We start from the raw sequence: 19,062 nt of genomic DNA on the forward strand, positions 1-19,062 counted from the left end.
AAAAGTGAAAACTTTTCATTAATTTGAAAATTGTATAAACATGTGTTAACTAAAGCTTCTCAAAAGTTTAAATTTTACAATATCATTTTTTTGATCTCCAATCATTTTTTTAGATTTTTTCAAATATTCCGAAAGTTCTAAACCATAATTTTTAACACCGCCGCCGCCGCCGACATTTTTGCATCGGCGCGCTGTTGTCCAAAATTTGTCACGCTGCTGATATATAATTTTTCACGCCAATTCAAATTTGTAGATGTTCACAGAATTGCAGAAATCCACATGAAATTTATAGAAGTCCGTAAAAATTCCAAAGATTTAATAGAATTTTCGTAGAACTTCTCGATTGATATCACGTTACAACTCCAAACAATTTTCGGTTGAAATTTCGAAAAGCGCTCCGTAAGAACAAAGACAAACTTCAAGTGGAGATTCCGAAGAATTTCCAGTTGAAACTCAAAAAACTTCTCGTTAAAATTTAAAACAAATTGAACGGGGGAGGACTGTTTTGCCCATCTTGCCTGTATATTTTTGGCTAAAAGTGTCGAACCCTTTGCTAGCTTAGCTTAGCCTTAGCTTTGACTCAGTGTGCAAGTTTCTGTGACTCAAATTTCAAATGATCAGTAACGCCGCCATACATGGCCACGTCCATGTAGTCAGTTAGGAAGAGGGAAGGAATATTAGTAGGTGATTTTTGCTATTTGAAGACCATGTTTACCTCTGCGTCTCCGCAAGAATCACAGGAAGGATTATCAGTTAGTAGGGAGGCATCGTTGGATCTGGATTCACTATGATAAATGATGTAACAGTGCCACCCAACCTCGCACTTCTGTCGTTCAACCGAACCCTTTGTCCGAAATGGTTGTTTGACAGAAAAAGTACATTTTCTGGTCAAATGTCTCTTTCTGACAAAAGACCATTTTTACCAAACTGGATTTTTGGCCAATGGATCTATCCGGTCAAATGACATTTTCGGCCAAACTACCATTTTGGCTAAACTGCATTTCAGCCAAGACATGTTAGAGCATAAAATTCTTTGGGTAGGTGGGTTGTCTCAAATTAGCCCACCAGCGACGTGAGACGCTTTTGTTTACAGAAGCAGTTTCGCCCTTTTGAAATGTTGGTGCCGAAATGACATTCCCAACCAAACCATTTTCGATCTTATAATCGTTTCGGACAATAAATGTATTATTTAGCGAAATTAAATTCGGCTGAATATCAATAACCGTTCCGCCAAACGCGTGCGAGTTCTGTTTAATTTTCAATGGATTGTTGAAACCTACATATTTTGAACAATCTCCTGCGGAAACTCTGAAGAATTTTCCGTGGAAATTCCAGAGAATATCTCTTAAAAATTTCAGAGAGTTTGCCGTGAAAACTCTTCAAAGGTTCTTGCGGATATTTCAAAGAACTTTATGTGTAAATTTCTTTATAATACTCAATAGATATTTCGAAGAACTTTCCGTGGATATTCTGAACAATTTTCTGTAGGAATTTGAAATAAAATCTGAATAATTTCCTATGTGATACAATCACTTTATAAATATTGAAAAGTTTGAAAAATTAAAAAAAAATAAAGGACACGTATCTATTTAAGCGAATTTGATGTTTCTTAAAGTATTACATAAAAATAAAACAAGATTGAAAATATGAAAAAAAAAAATGTGAATTAACTGTCTAAGACGATTTTAGTACTTTCCATTAAATTCCACTACGTTTCGTTATCTTTACAGAAACGTATTTTGACCTCAACTGTCTTCAGTGTCTCGAAGATGGAGCGATTTGGTCTCGGATCGTGTGTAAGCTAAATAAATGAATATGAATTTATTAATTGGAACAACGATTTTTTGTTACAATTGTTACAAATTAACAAAACATTGTTAATTTAAGCCCTGAATCCACACTAAAAATTTGGAGACGATCGGATGCTACAGAAAAAAAGTTATCCCTATAAAATGAGGTGTACCTATTAATGTGGGACAGAGCGCATAGCAACATAGAACAAAACCGGCACGTACTGGAAATAATTTTGCTGGTAACCCTACCCTCCACTGTTCATCAATATTCAAATCCGTCGATCTCCGCGTTTAGTTTTTGCGCGGTTCGCACTGCTTTTGTCACATTAAGTTAGAATTTTCAGGGACATCTTCACGCGCTCGGTGAATGCTCCAGGCAGCGAGCAGGGGGTCGGACCGGAACGAACGATTGCATTTGCAAAGATTTTTGCGTCTTTTTTTAGATTGTCGCGTGGTGTTTGCGCCCGCCCGGACGGATGTCTACGACCCATATGGCGCGATTCGAATACACCGTGTTCGGAACGTTGCTTCCCACTTCTTGAGGGCCTATGGCGCGGATCGATGATGAAACGATTGGGGTTTTTAAAGTGATTGCTTATAGTGTAGAACGTAGAATGAAATTTAAATACCTTATCAAGAAATTCGGCAGCATTTTGTCTGGCCGTCTCCTTAAACCTCCACTGGTGGAGTACCTGCAAGAACAAAGAAAGAGAGAAATGTAGGAAACTCGTTGGTGTCACGTTGACGACGGAAAACAGCACGCCATAGTTTGAAAACATTAAAATCTAGGTCAATACTCGGTGGTTGGTTTTGCTATTTGTGACAAAGGTAATTTTTATAAATATGCTAAGGAAAGCACATAGATACTAAAGAAGTGATCATCGGAAAATGCATCACAAACCCAACCAACATGCATTTATTGTCCTTCAGTTAATCATGTTTGACATAGGGTTATGTCTTCAATAATTTAGGGTACAAAAAGTACAAAAGAATTAAATGAAAATCATCCTAATCAACTTCTATTATGACCGAAAAGATTATTCCAAGTGTCTGAAACGTAGATATATGTAGTAGATATGAATCATTAGTTGATTTATAGCATCAGGAACAAACATTTTCCTTAAATTAACTGAAAATTAAAGTTCATTCAATGAACAACGTTTTCCGCCACGGAACTATCATCATAGAGGTAACATCATTGAAATGCATGCTTCGAGTCATAGCAGGTACGTACGTACACGAATCAGCCCGACCAAGTCGCGTCACTACATCATCAGCATCGCAGTTTCATCGAATAGTTTCGCTTCCACCCGCCGAAAGTAGGTAAAAGGTCGACGACCTGCCGTAACAACTATTCGCTCACATTCTTCTAGCCGGCGGGTATAGATGTTCGTTGGATCGCTCTCACTCTCAGTTGGTTTGAGCGAGCGTGGGCCACCTCCACACCGCGTCGACGCGATGGCGGTTTGCAACACAGCTCCACTGACTGCTGCTGCTGCCTGCACTGGTATGAGGTGGATATCTTCTCGAAAACGTGCTCGCTCCTCGACACGTGGCGGGAGGGCCACCGAGCAGTTGCAGTCGTCGGTCGTGACGTGATGATTTAACCAACGGAAAGCTTTTCGCGGTTTTGAGCTTTCTGTACTTGAGGTTCAGTTTGCTTGTGGCATAAATTGTTAAGTTCACCAGAAAATGCATGCGATTCTGAGTTGATTTGTGAAAGGACGAATCTAGCAACACTGTCATAATTACAGAAGTCCAAACAAACCGTTTTTATTTGCATGCAAAACACTCGCTCCTGTATTTGCAGATCATACACACAGTAACTACTGTGTTTGTTGGCTGCCACTTGATGCGAATTATCTCAAACAAGCTGTCTTTTGTCACACTTAATTCGTTTATCAAGTAAATAGAGGAAAGTCGGTTCATCAGCGCCAAGTATGAGGGAAGCATTTTATTTACAAGTGGGTCGCTAATTAATTTGATTTACTCATCAGTAGCAACCTGTTGTTGATGGTGTATTGTATGTACAGGAAAGTGAAAGTCTTACCGCCAACAGAAAGCTGACTTCCTTCATTTTTTTGTCTGGAGTGTGATGCACAACGATGAATTTTTGAATGTCATTTTTTACTAGGTAACATTTTACTCAATATAATAATTGAGGGGGTCAAACGCAAAGAGGTGTAGGTGACAAAAACACAGTTTCGAGAAAAATGGGTGTAAAGTTTTTCAGTATTTTTTCGTTCCTGACGAATCGTACGGAAGTTATTTTTTTTTAACTAATTCAAGTTTGACCAGAATGTTACTTACCCCCTGCTTCTAATCCCCTCAATCACAATAATTATTATAAGGATACTTCATTTGCATTTTGCGTATTTCGTAGATTGCATACTGATAGCTGTCATGTATTTTCTTTAACTTTCTTACCCCAACTGCTTATGGATTACTATTTGGGATTTAATAGCAACCCAATTGGGGGTCAAAAATGATAAAGCATGAAAGCTACCATTGCCGGCCACGCCCATCTTCTCTGTTACTAAGGAAGGGAAGGAAATGATGATATGACATCTACTTAACGAGAGGCCAGCGACTCACCGACGCCCTCATAGATGTCAAGGAGTTGGATGGTTGGTAGGGAATATAGTTTAGGAATATCATCATAAGCAAATGATATAATGCGTTTAACAGACGTTGGGGTAACCATGCTAAGAAATTTTTGTCACTCCATTGTTAATTGTCCTGGGATGGGGCGAAGCTATTAAACTTGCCCTGGCTACCCAAGTAGCACACATGTCCCACATAGATTACTGCAACGGATATGCGACTAGATTTGGTCACTATCAAGTTGCTGCAACCATTTTAGTCTGACTTGTGCTGCTCGGGTAATTAGCCTAGGTTTAAGCGCCATTGTTCGCTCTCTGAAACGAGAAAGAATATAAAATATATTAATTTTCCCTTCCCGTTATGCGATCCCAATTGAAATTATGTAGTCATATTAATATATGCCCTTACTAATAAGCGAAAACCAATATGTAACTTTACACTCACGGAAAATTTTATCTGAAAAATAGGAATATTGAGGAAAGCCAATAACAGTCTGCACTTTGGTTGAATCAAAGTTAGTTGTATTCGGAAATTACTCCATCGAAACATCGGATCAACCTATTGCTTCAACCTCGCACACGCCCAGCTCCCCTACAGGCCCGGTAGACTCCCATACAGAAAATTCATCAACCGCCGGTTGGGTGTACATGAGATATTTCAAGTATATTATAACGTACACTATAACTGATGGCGGAAAAATAAATAAATTATAAACGGAGACTTACCGTGAAGGTGCTTTGGATTGAACAAAGTTCAACTAAGTACTCACAGTATCATCCAGGCTGTTACCATTGGTGCTCACGTCGATAATTCCTTCCTGATTGGTATTTCCGACTATTGAGATGTTGAACAGCAGACCTTCATCACCGACGTCATCATTAGGTAGTATCGTGCTTGAAAATTCAATCCGGCTTGAAACCATTTTTCCATTTGTTCTATCACTACACTGGGCTTCTTGGGCGCAGACCCCGCCTCGTCTATGCGACTGAGTGTGCACTCCATAGGACGTTTCAATTAAAGGTGAATTTTAATCTTGATAAAATTAGCACAATTTGTCATTTCTTTCGGAAGGAAATCGGCCGAACGATAGGCAAAACTGTCGCGAGATCAGAAAAATACGGAGCAGCAAAATTTAAAACTGCCATCCTCTAGAACGGATTGCTTCGATCCAATATAAGGATACTTCATTTGCATTTTAATTACTTAAACTCTCCTAATTCCCTCCTTTCCTACTGTATTGTTGTATTCCCTAAGCTCGACTAAACCACTCGTTTTTCGGTAACCATAATTTGTTAGTTATATGTCTAAGAATGAAGAAAAAACGATTTTGCATAACATGATTTTGACGTCGTTAACTTTCACGGCGAATGAGCTAAAAACAATTAAGAATATAAGGAAATAGCTTTTTATTATTCAGATGAATAAATAATACTCATTTCTCGTTCAGAACACGATCTTGCCAAATATTATTCGATTATATTTTTTAACATCATTATACACAGACTTGGTTGCTAAATGTCGTGAGTTCAATCCAAAACTTGTCCATTTCCTGCTATTTGTATCGGATTTAGCAAACTTTTCTTACTGCATATTTTCATATGCATTTTCCTGCATATAAATCATTACAAGACCTACTGAGTCATTAACGAGAGATTATTCACTTCTTGGTTTCTTCAGTATTCGCAAGGACGTGACCAGTATTTTGGAGATAGCATTGCATGCGTCTAGGAGAATAGCCAACAACTCCCAAATCACGGAATCATTTTAAGCAAAATGTTACACTTTGTCACTGATCAGTTCTCCCGGAAATCACGATTTTTTGTTCAAGATTCCAATATTGATTTTTTTTTATTTCCCTGTAATTTTGTTTATAAATTATGTATGACGTATGACCAAAAAGCATAACTTGGAGATTGGAGCATGCCATGAAATGAAGCAGACGTGTTATTGGTTTTGTTGTCAACTTTTTTCCCTAATTTACATTCGGTAAATTCTATCAAGCAAAATTCAGTTGTCAAGAATGGATCGGAGACAGGTCTGGAAAAAGTCATGCCCACACGAAGGTTTTGATGAAGTGATGAGTGCTGTTCAAACCAAGAGTGGTGTATGGCGACAAAGTTTGATCGAGCCCTTTCTGGACATCGTGCGGACTGTGCCCGGGAAAGCCAAACACACATTGGTGTGTTTGAACCGTACGGACTTTTCCCTAACATCTGTGACAAGTTCCAATTCCCGGGCCCTTGCTGTTTGTATTGGAGATCATTAAGTATAATTTCATTTCCTTTACTTTCTATATATAATCAAATCATCGATGTTTTCGATTCCCAGCCCCTCCACCAAAACCCGGTAGCGGTTAAGTAACACAGAGTGCCTACCAAATAAATAAAAGAATAAAAAAAAAAAATCATCGATATTTTTCTTTGTTGTCGTCTATGTATTAATAATCATACTATGTACTGATTTCTATCAAGCTTTTTTTGTATAGTTTTGTATAGTTTTTTGTAAAGTTTGCAAAAAACATTGGACAAAAGGACATATGTATCTCTCATTTATCACTATCACTATATGTTATTTACACTATCTCGCTTTTATAATTGTTTGACTCGTGTTCCAATCGATTTCATGTTCATGTTCATAATTCGTGTGAAGTTGATGAGATTGAGTGTTTATACTTGATAGTTATTATGCGGATACGTGTTCCGACCTCGACAGTGGAACCGTCTTCAATGTGCCGTACTTGATTCGATTAAATTCAAGTCAGATATAAGACACTAAGAACAGCCTTTTTTGTGTTAAGGTCGAGATACGTGATCAGAGAATAGAATTAGGTGGAGTAGTGTTATAACTCTTCTAACGATAGGAGAAAAAAACAGCGTATTATCGGAGTTAGTTTCGATTTATGCTGCCTTCCAGAGATATATTTCCTGAAAGCAAATGAAACATTAGTGCACGTCCGATGGAGTTTCCTCTAACAAGCAGAACGATCGTGCGATCATTGATATATTTGGCTCTGCGTTGTGCGGGTAATTACATTAATTAACAAATACAAAAAATAGTGCGTGTTCTATCGTTTTTCTATTAGTACGCAGAGTGATCGCGCGATCATCGAAATATTTTGTTCTGCTAAGTGCGGTCGATAAGTCGATTAACTGGTGCGCGATCGTGTTTTTGTTTAAACTTTATCAACCTACACGTTACACACGGCAAACCAAGATCAGTAAAATATTGTACAAATAGTTATGATGTTATACAATCTGTAAATTTCGTCAGATATCTGCAAACTAATGCAATTTTATGGCCAACGTGAAAGAAAGGCAACACCTTTTAATTTATATTTCATCTATCAGATTGTCAATGAAATATAAATTAATAGAAGACCCGGAACCTCCAGGAATTTTCACCGAAATTGGACTCTGTATCAGCTGTCTTGTTCATTTGGCTTACTAATTGAGAAATTAAATACACTTTTTTTCTGCAACCTCTGATGAAAAGCTAAACTTTATATTTCTGGCACCAGTTCAGAAGCAAATTTATTTGAAAATAAACACTACATCTTGCTTAAATTAAAATGTTTTTTAAATTAAAAAAAAGAATGTCTCATTGTTTCTTATTGAAAATTGGACAGATCGGACTATAGGCTTAGAAGTTATGGTAAAATTACTATTTATTGTAGTTCAAAAAAGTCTAGCTCACTTTTTTAGCACTTAGACTTCATCTATTCCCCAAGCAACACAAGTTCAACAAATCTGGTTGCAGTAACCATATTGTGACTGAATCCGGTCATATATAAGTTACTGTGATTGATGTGCAATATGTGTCCTTCTCAGGTCGCTCGCAACAGATTGCATTCGACGCAGAATCTTGTCCCATTGTTTCCTATGGAAACTTGGCCGGATCGTACAATTGGGTCAAAAGTTATGGTTTATGCATATAAACAAATATCAAAAATAAGACCAATCCACATATTGGTGTTATTTTAGATTTTTCCAAACTTTTTGAACAAACGAGAAAGGCACCATCACCGCTAGGTGGATTAATCTGGGGTTTTTTGTATTTAAATTGTGTTTTGGCCATAACATTTGAACCCATAGTCCGATCTGGCCAATTTTCAAAAGGAAAAAATGGGACAGGATTCCCCGTCGAATGCAACTTATCGGATCAAGATAAGTGCCTAAAAGATGAGTGAGTTTTATTTTACGCACATACATACACACACGCACATACATACACACAGACAGACATCATCTCAATTCGTTGAGCTGAGTCGATTGGTACATAACACTATAGGTCTCCGAACCTTCTATCACAAAATCGTCTTGGAAGTGAATATATAGCCTTTTCATTACACCTTGGTGTACGAGAAAGGAAAAAAGTTGAACGATATGTTAAGAATATGCTTCTGATCTAAAATTTAGAGTCTACACGTTCAGAAGCCTCCATTTTAAACACATGAAGGCTTTTTTCCGAAAAGCTCAGTTGCTTTGAAAGCCTCCTATTAAACAGCTCTCAGGACTGCTTTCAAGAGGATCGAAGTACTTCTTTCAAGAGGTTCGGCAACCCACTTTCAAAAGGGTTCAGAGGCCTCTTTCAAGGGGCCCGGAGGCGCCTTTCAAAAGCCTTTCTTTCAAGAGGTTGGTAAGCCCACTTTCAAAAGGCTTGGAAACCTCTTTTCAAGTGGTTCGGAAGTCTCCTTTCAAGAGGCCCGGAAGCCTCCTTTCAAGAGGCCCGGAAGCCTCCTTTCAAGAGGCCCGGAAGTCTCCTTTCAAGAGGTCCGGAAGCCTCCTTTCAAGAGGCCCGGAAGCCTCCTTTCAAGAGGCCCGGAAGCCTCCTTTCAAGAGGCCCGGAAGCCTCCTTTCAAGAGGCCCGGAAGCCTCCTTTCAAGAGGCCCGGAAGCCTCCTTTCAAGAGGCCCGGAAGCCTCCTTTCAAGAGGCCCGGAAGCCTCCTTTCAAGAGGTCCGGAGCTTGCTTTCAAGAGGCCCGGAAGCCTCCTTTCAAGAGGCCCGGAAGCCTCCTTTCAAGAGGCCCGGAAGCCTCTTTTCAAGAGGCCCGGAAGCCTCCTTTCAAGAGGCCCGGAAGCCTCCTTTCAAGAGGCCCGAAGCCTCCTTTCAAGAGGCCCGGAAGCCTCCTTTCAAGAGGCCCGGAAGCCTCCTTTTAAGAGGCCCGAAAGCCTCCTTTCAAGAGGCCTGAAGCCTCCTTTCAAGAGGCCCGAAGCCTCCTTTCAAGAGGCCCGAAGCCTCATTTCAAGAGGCCTGGAAGCCTCCTTTCAAGATGCCTGAAGCCTCCTATCAAGAGGCCCTGAAGCCTCCTTTCAAGAGGCCCGGAAGCCTCATTTCAAGAGGCCGGAAGCCTCCTTTCAAGAGGCCCGGAAGCCTCCTTTCAAGAGGCCCGGAAGCCTCCTTTCAAGAGGCCCGAAGCCTCCTTTCAAGAGGCCGGAAGCCTCCTTTCAAGAGGCCCAGAAGCCTCCTTTCAAGAGGCCTGGAAGCCTCCTTTCAAGAGGCCTGAAGCCTCCTTTCAAGAGGCCCGAAGCCTCCTTTCAAGAGGCCCGGAAGCCTCCTTTCAAGAGGCCCGGAAGCCTCCTTTCAAGAGGCCTGAAGCCTCCTTTCAAGAGGCCTGAAGCCTCATTTCAAGAGGCCCGGAAGCCTCCTTTCAAGATGCCCGGAAGCCTCATTTCAAGAGGCCCGGAAGCCTCCTTTCAATAGTCCCGGAAGCCTCTTTTCAAGAGGCCCGGAAGCCCCCTTTTAAGAGACCCGGAAGCCTCCTTTCAAGAGGCCGGAAGCCTCCTTTCAAGAGGCTCGGAAGCCTCCTTTCAAGAGGCTCGGAAGCCTCCTTTCAAGAGGCCCGGAAGTCTCCATTTAAGAGGACCGGAAACCTTCTTTCGAGATGCTCGTAAGCCTACTTTCAAGACGTCCGGAAGCCTCTTTTTCAGTGGCCCAGATACCCATATTCGCATTATTCCGATCTGTTATCATTTCATCATGTTCCGGGAGTCGTTTTTACGAAAATGGCCATATCTCTGCGTATTGTATGGAGATTCTCGATCAGCAGCCAGCAATGGTCGGCATATTAGTTCTAGTTTCTGGAGAAAACATAAAGCATGATGAAAATAAATGTCACATCAAATGACAAGCAGGACATACCCTCGGAAAATCCAAAACATCTCTGGTGGGCAAAGTCGACTCTGAGGTTTTGGATGGCGACCGAATACTAGAAGAGTGAAGACTGGTGAAGAAATATGATTTTTTTATCTATTAGATTTTTTTTTAAATACTTTTGCGGTGTTGATTCTATGCCGTTTAGAAAAATGTGGTCGGTTGTCGGAAAACCATTTAAAACTGAAAAATATGAACTAAAATCGTAATGGATGAAAATATCGATATTAATTATGCAAATGACAATGAAATTAATTACATTTGAGTACGTTAAACATATTTATTTAAAAAAAAAATAATTTTACTCACAACGTGGATAATAATCTGAAATTAGGCAAATAACTTTGAGGCTCTACCCCACTACCCCGAATGACAGTACACCGAATGCCATTACCCCGAAGGCCCTTACCCCCGAATGGGACACCACCCCGAAAGTCCATTACCCCGAAAATATTTCAAAACAGATACCAAAATGAAAATATTTGCAAAGCATAAAAAATAGTTACTTAGAGAAATGCAATAAAGATTTTTACCCAATTTAAATTTATTAGAGTTTGTAATCAATATTTTTTATTTCCGTGCAATTAACTTGGACTGCCGTTCTCCGCCATTATTATTTGGGAAAATGCTGTTGTACGAAATTTAGTAAGACAGGAGATAATGCTTTCTTGCAGAAAACGCATCTGTCCGGCATGAACAGAGAAAATAATGCCTTATTTGATCCTTTTCTTCCCATGGTGGCTTTAAACTTTCGTTTAAACTTTTCGACAAAAAAAATTTAGCACAGTTTTATGGTTTCATCAGACAGCTTATATAATCATTTTTTTTTGTAGTATTGAAAGCAATCAAGTAACTATTGATTCACAATCAGTTTTATTTCGTTTTCTATTATAAGCTAGGGCAAATAACTCTTGTTCTAGTATTTTTACTTCTTTGAAAAAAGTCGTGGGAAGGAAAGGGTTTAATAATGAATCTGTCCGGTACAAGGCGAACAGAGGAGACGGTGCCTTCTTCAAATTGACGCGTTTGCCCGGTATAAGACAAAAAGAAGAAATAATGTCTGCTACGAATAAACGCGTTTGCTCGGCATAATACAAACATAGGAGTTGATGCCTTCTTTGAATGAACGCATTTGCTCAGTATATGGCGAATAGAGAAGATAATGTTTTCTTCAAATCAACACGTTTGCCCGGAATAAGGCGAACAGGGGAGACAATGCCTTTATATCAACAGACAAAAAGAAGAAATAATGCCTTTTTGGAATGAACGCCTTCTATCGGTATAAGGCGAACTGAGAAGATAATGCTTTCTTAAAAGCAACGCGTCTGCCTGGTGTAAGGCGAACGGAGGAGATGATGTTTTTTTTAATCAATGCGCCTGCCCGGTATAGGTCAAAAACAAGAAATAATGCATTCTTTGAATGAACTAATTCGCTCGCTATGAAGCAAACAGAGATAATGTCTCTCTTAAATCAACGTGACTGCCCGGTATAAGGCAAACAGAAGAGATGTCTTGACCGGGGCGCATATCCCTCCTGTACTCCTTTACCTTCAAGTAAATCTGCTTCCATAAGTCCTTAATCAATCCAGAATACTGGTATTTGGTTTGTGTCTACTCGCAGAAAAGTGCTGTATTTATTATTTTAAAGAGATAAAAAAAAGTAAGAGATAAAAAGGAAGAAAGCAGAAGGGAGAAAGAAGAAGAAGGAAGAAGAAAAAAGTAAGAAAAACGAAGAAAGAAATCAGAGGGAGTAGCAAGAAAGAAGAAATAAAAAGGAAAAAAGAAGGAGGAAGGAATAAAGTAGAAGGAAAAAGGTGGAAGGAGGGAGGGAGGAAGAGAAGGCTGGGGGAAGGAGGAAGAAAGAAGAAAGAAGAAGAAAGAAAGAAGTAAGAAGAAGGAAGAAGGAAGGAATGAAGAATAAGGAATAAGGAAGAAAACAGAAGGGAGAAGACAGCGAATAAGGAAAAATGAAAAAGAAAGGAGGAAGAAAGATGGAATAATTGAGAAGGAAGAAGAAACAAGAAGAAATAAAGAAGAACGAAATAAATAAAAAGAAAGAAGGATAAAAGAAGAAAGAAGAAGGAAAAAGAAGAAAGAAAAATGGTGGGAAAAGGAGGAAAAAAGAAAGAAGGAAGAAGGGAGAAGAAAGAAGGAAGAGGAAGAAGGAAGAACAAACAAAGAAAAAGAATGAAAGTTGGAATTATGGAGAAGTGTGCAGAAAGAAGAAGAAAGAAGGGAAGGGAAGAAGAAATAAGTAACAAAGAAGAAGGAAGATAGGAAGAAGGAAATAGAAAAAAAAGAAGACAGATAGAAGAAAGAAAATGCAAGAAGGGAAAAGGAAGAAGGAGTAAGGTAAATAAAGAACTAATTTGTCTCATTTTGCTTCTTTTTGCTAATTCGGCCTAATGGCCATTCGACCTAATAACCATCGGCCTAATAACCTTATGCCAAATGGCCTTCGGCCTAATGGCCTGACACCTGTTTGGATCGGTAGTCGGCACAAAAAGAACGTGGTTATACAGTGCATACATGACATATGTCATGCCGGCAACCGACCAAACAAAAATCAAATTTTAAACAGAACAAAATCAAACTAACCAATATCCAACAAAACAAAAATCTATTTGATACAAAATCAAATTTATTCCTCTTTCTACGGCTGATGAAACCAGATCTAGAAGTCAACTAATGGGATTTCCGGTCGATTGAACTCCTCCATTTTTATTGCCTCGCCGCCGATATTTTTGCATTAGCCCGCCGATGTTTAAAATCTGCAACGTCACTGACTTATAATTTTCCACGCCGATTCAAATTTGCAGAAGTCCAAAATATTTTAAAATTCCGAGTAAATTTCGCAAAAATTTAAAATATTTTCTTTTATAGGTAGTTTTGGAATGTCTGCAGACATTACGAAATATTTTCATTAAAATATAAAAATAATTTCCCATGCATATTTTGAGCAGTTTTCTGTGGAAATTTCAAAGAATTTCCGAATAATTTGTGGTGGAGATACTGAAGATTTCCGAGTGAAATTTTGGTAAATTTCTCGTGAAAATCTAAGATAATTTTCCTTGAAAACTACAAAGGCTTTCCTGTGGAAATTGCGAAGATTTTTCCATGGAAACTCGAAGAATTTTCGTTAGGGAATCTAAATATTTTTGCCGTGAAAATTTTGAACAATTTTGTTTTGAAGTCCCAAAAAATTCTGAAGAATTGTTCACGGAAACTCCGAAGAGTTCTCGTGGATATCCTCGCGGGAATTCCTAAAATGTTCAGAAGAATTTTCCACGGACTTTCCTAAATAGTTTTGCTTATTCCGAAGGGTTTCTCGCGAATATTTCAAATAGTTCTCCTTGCAAATTCCGGCGATAGTCCCGTGGAGATTCAAAAGAAATTCCTTTGGAAGTTTTAAAGACTTGTTCTGTAAAATTTCAAAGAATTTTCCTGTGATTTTTTTTTCCGTGGAATCCATAAAGAATTTCAAGTTGAAATACTGAATACAGGGTGGCCACTGAAATTCGATTTTAATATTCCCGTTTTATTCCCGGTTTTACCGATAATTTTGTTTAAAGTTTTCCAGTTTGTATTTAACTAATAATAAAAGTTCTATTGGAAAACACGCTAAAAAACGATCTTCGCCATTGTCTGTGCTACGAGGCAAAAAATAAATGGCCGTCCCCATGACTTATTACGGAGAGTTCGAAGATATCACCAAAAGGCAAAAACAAAATATTATTTGTGGGCTTCGTGGCCGTGCGGTTAGCGACGTCAATCGATTGTGGGTTTGATTCCCGCCCCGGTAAAGAGAAAACTTTTCGTAAAGCGAAAAGTTCTTCACTGGTCCAATGGGTGTTGTGTAAATATCATGTCCGTCGTCTCATGCTAGATGTGGAGTGTTCAGTCTGTGCGTCCTCTGGTCGAAGACGGTGATTCTGTCACCCGGCCAAAGTCTGGCAAAGGCTGCATAAACTTTGGCAGGTTTGTTGGATAGTGCATTGTTAGCCAATCATAACAAAGATGCATTAGAGGAATCGTATCGTACAAAATACTTAATGATAAGTCTTTTATTACAATGTCTGAAAAAAAAAATAATTTAAACCGTTCTACATTATAATACAAAAACAATTTTCGTAACATCCGCCAGTTGAAAAAAAAAACGTCCCCGTAAATCATTGACAACTTACTTCAGATTCGGAAATCTACCGTTACAACTGAAAACAACAAAAACCAACGAAGCGCGAACTATTTACCTCCTAGACCGATCTATCATTCTAGGGCGCGAGGCGAGCAAGCACTCCACCATAGAAAAGCGACATGCGTAGCATTTCTCCCTCACAAACTGCGTTTGCTCTATTTTTACATCCTAGGGCTGGCAGGACTTGCACAGCACGACGGCTTTCTGAAACAGTCGCTCGTTGGTCTTAGTAGCGCATACCGAGGGGACCACTATCCACGTGGGGGCTTGTGTGCGTTGGTTGGGGGACATGCTCTCTCCAGCCGGCCTTCCCGCCCCAAGCACACCACACGACCCAGACGTGCGTGCATATGAGTGACACACATGTTTGACTCATACGCAGTCGAATGTAGTAAGTTCTACCAACACTTGCCGTTGACCTACATTCGGAAGCACCCGCGCGTCGGGCGGACGCAGTCGCGTCAAAAGATAAACTAATTTCCTCTCTAAACTACACAATATTTCTAAGCCAAACCAGAGCCGCTTGTTGACTGACTGTAACCAAACCCTGGCTGCTCGTTCGCCGCGATATGATGATTGGGCGGTTCGAGGAGTACATTTTCGAATAGTTTATTGCACTCTATGTTTCATTAATTTAGTGCAACTCAATAATGAATTTCCCATCAATTTCGTCAATTCAGACCGAAGGGCAATAGTTTCTATTAGTTTGATACTTTATTAAGTTTTGAAAAATCGAATTTACAATTATTGTACCAAGGAACGGCAAAGTTTTTTGTTATTTCAATAATGGAATTACCGTTCGCAGAACATTTTTTTACATTCTGCGATCAAGAACGATAGATTTACAAGAATTTCAATACACAAACACATGGAACCGGCGTGCGGTGGGCAAACACTGGAAGGGGACCTCAAATCGTTCTGAACTTGTAACTTGGGAGCCAACTGCACCATGCTTACACCGTTGCCGTACGGTTGGTGTTTGTATAAAAAATCAAGAACTAGAACAAAACAGAGAAATTGTTGAGAAGCATTGACATTGATGGAAATGGTGTGGCGTGTTGGTTTTGTTTGTTGCGACTTCTTTTTTCCAATCGTGTATACTTCCTTGTTTGATGGCGATGTTACCGATAAATGCAAACGGTTTATGTTTTGTTACGGCGAAGTAAACCTCACATAAGTGGGTTAGAAAAAAAATTGAAGTAAATGATTCACGACGTTACATTGTTTAATAATTTGCGATGCCCGTGATACGACAAGCTACGATGTACCATGCGCCTCCACTCTCTATCCACATCTGTCGCCGATACCCCTCGTAGCGGCAAAATCAACGCGTGCTAACTGTCCATTCCATCACTCTGAAAGTCATCTTGACGTAGCAATGACATAGGGCAAAACAAATTAGGTCAGAAGTTCACAGAATTGAACATTAGCAGAATTGAGCAGGTCGCAGATGTGGAAAAGTTGATTTGTAAGATCATGGATTCAGTTTATTTGGCATGATTCTATTTCTACACCGGTACCAGATTTTATTGCTGTATAAAATTTTGGCATATACAATTTCGGAAGATTTGAATACAACCATTGTAAAAAAATTGATGCCTTCCCCAAGAAATTCCTACCGAGGATGGCAGAATAGGACAGAATATGCTTTCAATTGATAATGAACGGAGATAATCAAGAGGCGTAAAACTATCAATTATAACAATCCATAAAAACAAGTTTATCGTAAACTAGGTAATTAGAGGTAATTAAACTAGGTAAACTAGGCCATTAGAGACCATTTTTTCCATTTGAAATCCACGAGAAATAACTTCAAATTTCAGTTCTAGAGAAAATTGGAATAAGACATCTGAATTTCGACAACACGTGGAAACCAATGTTTCGGTTAATAATAACAATTCGGAATAACTTCTAGGAAGAATGGAGTTGCCAATGCACCGATGTCTCAAATCTCATTCAAGATCTATAATGCCGTTCGGGATTGCTAAAAAATCCGCTTTGAAGCCCAGGTATCATTTGGAAGCTTCAATAATTCCAATCGAAAACCCAAAAGTATTCCGTTCACACTAAGTTCTTTTTTCGAGCTCGGCAAAATTGGACAAATATTTACAGCATCACAGCAAACTTTTACTGACATCTCGGCAAAAATCATGTTTGCTGAAACTCGGCGGTGCTCATCTCGGAGAGTAAACAAAAAATGCTTGGATCTAGGAGAATAAATTAAGTGTGTTTGTAAATCAAAAAATGATTCCTTTCTGAATCCTAACATGAACCCTGAAATGATTCTTTCCTTAAATTAAAAGGATTCCGTTAGAAAGTCCAAATTAATTCCATTCGAAATCCCCAAACAAAAATCTGTTTGGAAGCCCATAATGATTCCATTCAAAAACTCAAAATAATGTCGTAACCCCAGAAGGATTCCGATTGGAAACTTAAATAAAACCATTCGTAAAATATAAGGAATTCAATACGGAAGCTCAGAAGGATTCCTTTCGAAAGTCTAAAAAGATTCCAGGTTCGTAAATCTAAATGAACCCGAAAGGCTCCGCTCGATAGTCCAAAAGGATTCCAAAATAAATCCATTAGGAGGCTCAAAAGTATTCCGTTTCGAATCCCAAAAAAAACTCCGTTTTGAAGTCCAAAAAAACCCTTCGGTAGCCCTAAAGAATTCAGTTCGGAACCCTACAAAATTCCGTTCATAGGCCATAGAATTCATAGAATTCCTTTCGAAAATCATAACAAAATTTCAATCTAAAGGGTCCTGTTACGAAGCCCAAATAATTCTATTCAGAAACCAAAAAAAAAATCATTAAGAGGTTCAAAAGAATTCCGTTCGTAAGCTTAGGATCAGAAGCCAAAAATAACATCGTTTGAAAGCTCAAAAGAATTCCATTCGGAAGTTCAGAAGAATACCGTTAAAAAAACAGAAGGATTCCGTTCTGAGGTCCACAAAATTCCGGTCGAAAGCCAAAAGGCTCTGTTGAGAAGCCCATCTGGATTCCTTTAAAATCCAAAATAATTCAGTTCACAAGCGCAAAAGTATTCAGTTTAAAAATTCCATAGTTTTTTTTTCAGATTTCGATATTTTTTCAAGTTTTCAGAATTTCGGACTTCTAAATCGAAAGATTCTTAAATTTTATGGTTTCTAGATTATAATTTTTTATAGATTTTTAAAGATTTTAAGATTTTTAATATCTCGTAGATAAAGTGGCTTTTCGAAGTTTTGACTTCCTGATTTTTTTTATTTTAAAATTTTAATAATTTGAATTTTTTAATTTTTTGGTTTCGGGATTCTTAATGGTTTAGATCAGATTGATTAGATTCATCTATTCTTAGATCTCCAGATTTTTGAAAATTTTGATATTGAGATTCCGTCACAATAGGTCTTGATGGTGACAATGATGGGTCTAGGAGGTGAGAATAAGTCATCGCTCTCACCGTTCTCAAATAGCAAAATCGTTCAGAAAGCACTCTTATAATTTAGTCTTCTTGCCCCCAGATACGTTCAGTTTATTCCAAAAGCATTGAGTTTTTAGGTTTAAGTTTTTTGGATTTTTAAATTCGTAAGTTTTTTAGATTTTCAGATTAAGATTTATATAAGATTTATTCAGCTTTTCACGCTCGCCATGCGGCTGATGCAATAAAAAAGTTTGACATTACCTTTTTTCAGACACTGAACTGAAATCTTCGTTTAAGCATGCGGTTTTAAGATTCCAAGAGTTTCAGGTTGTTTGATTTATAGGTTTATATATTTTGAGATTTGTAGTTTCTTACATTATAGGATTTGCAAATTTAAAAATTTCAGATTTCAAAATCTTCAACTTTTAGGATCTTTGAATTTCTAGAGTTTTCGATTTATAAACTTTCTGATCTTTTAGATTTTCAAATTCTCAGAATATGAAATTTTTAAAACTTTAGATTTTCAGACCCTCAGGACATTTAATATTTTCAGATCTCTGGATTTTTGGATTTACAGATTTTAAATTTTTCAATCATTTGCGATACCCAGATTTTTTAACTCTTCAATTTAAAAAGGCTCAGCATTCTAGATTTTAAAATACTAAGATTCTTTGAACTAAGAATCGAAAAATCTCGAAATTTAAAAATTTTGAAACATAAACAAATTACTTATAAAGAACTAAAAATAGAAAATTTAAAATTTAAAATTCAAAATTAAAAACTAAAAATTCAAAATTGAAGATTGAAAATTGAAAATTGAAAATAAAAAATAAAAAATGGAAAATGAAAATTCAAAGATCAGAAATAAAAAATAAAAAAAGAAAAATAAAACTTTAAAGATTGAAATACAAATATAAAAAAA

At 38.1% G+C, this 19,062-nt stretch overlaps 1 long non-coding RNA gene across 1 annotated transcript in view; it reads right to left on the bottom strand.

The window, feature by feature from the left end:
* Positions 1 to 2,065: 2,065 nt before the first annotated feature.
* Positions 2,066 to 19,062, bottom strand: part of LOC134220039 (uncharacterized) — a 299,360-nt gene continuing 282,363 nt past the window's right edge. The window contains exons 3-4 of the long non-coding RNA XR_009981750.1: positions 2,423 to 2,485; positions 2,066 to 2,339 (exon numbers count right to left, since the gene is read on the bottom strand). This is a non-coding gene — a long non-coding RNA (uncharacterized LOC134220039). The remainder of the gene's footprint in view (positions 2,340 to 2,422; positions 2,486 to 19,062) is intronic.

This window comes from Armigeres subalbatus, chromosome 3 (assembly GCF_024139115.2).
Source record: "Armigeres subalbatus isolate Guangzhou_Male chromosome 3, GZ_Asu_2, whole genome shotgun sequence".
In the NCBI taxonomy this organism is placed as follows: domain Eukaryota; kingdom Metazoa; phylum Arthropoda; class Insecta; order Diptera; family Culicidae; genus Armigeres; species Armigeres subalbatus.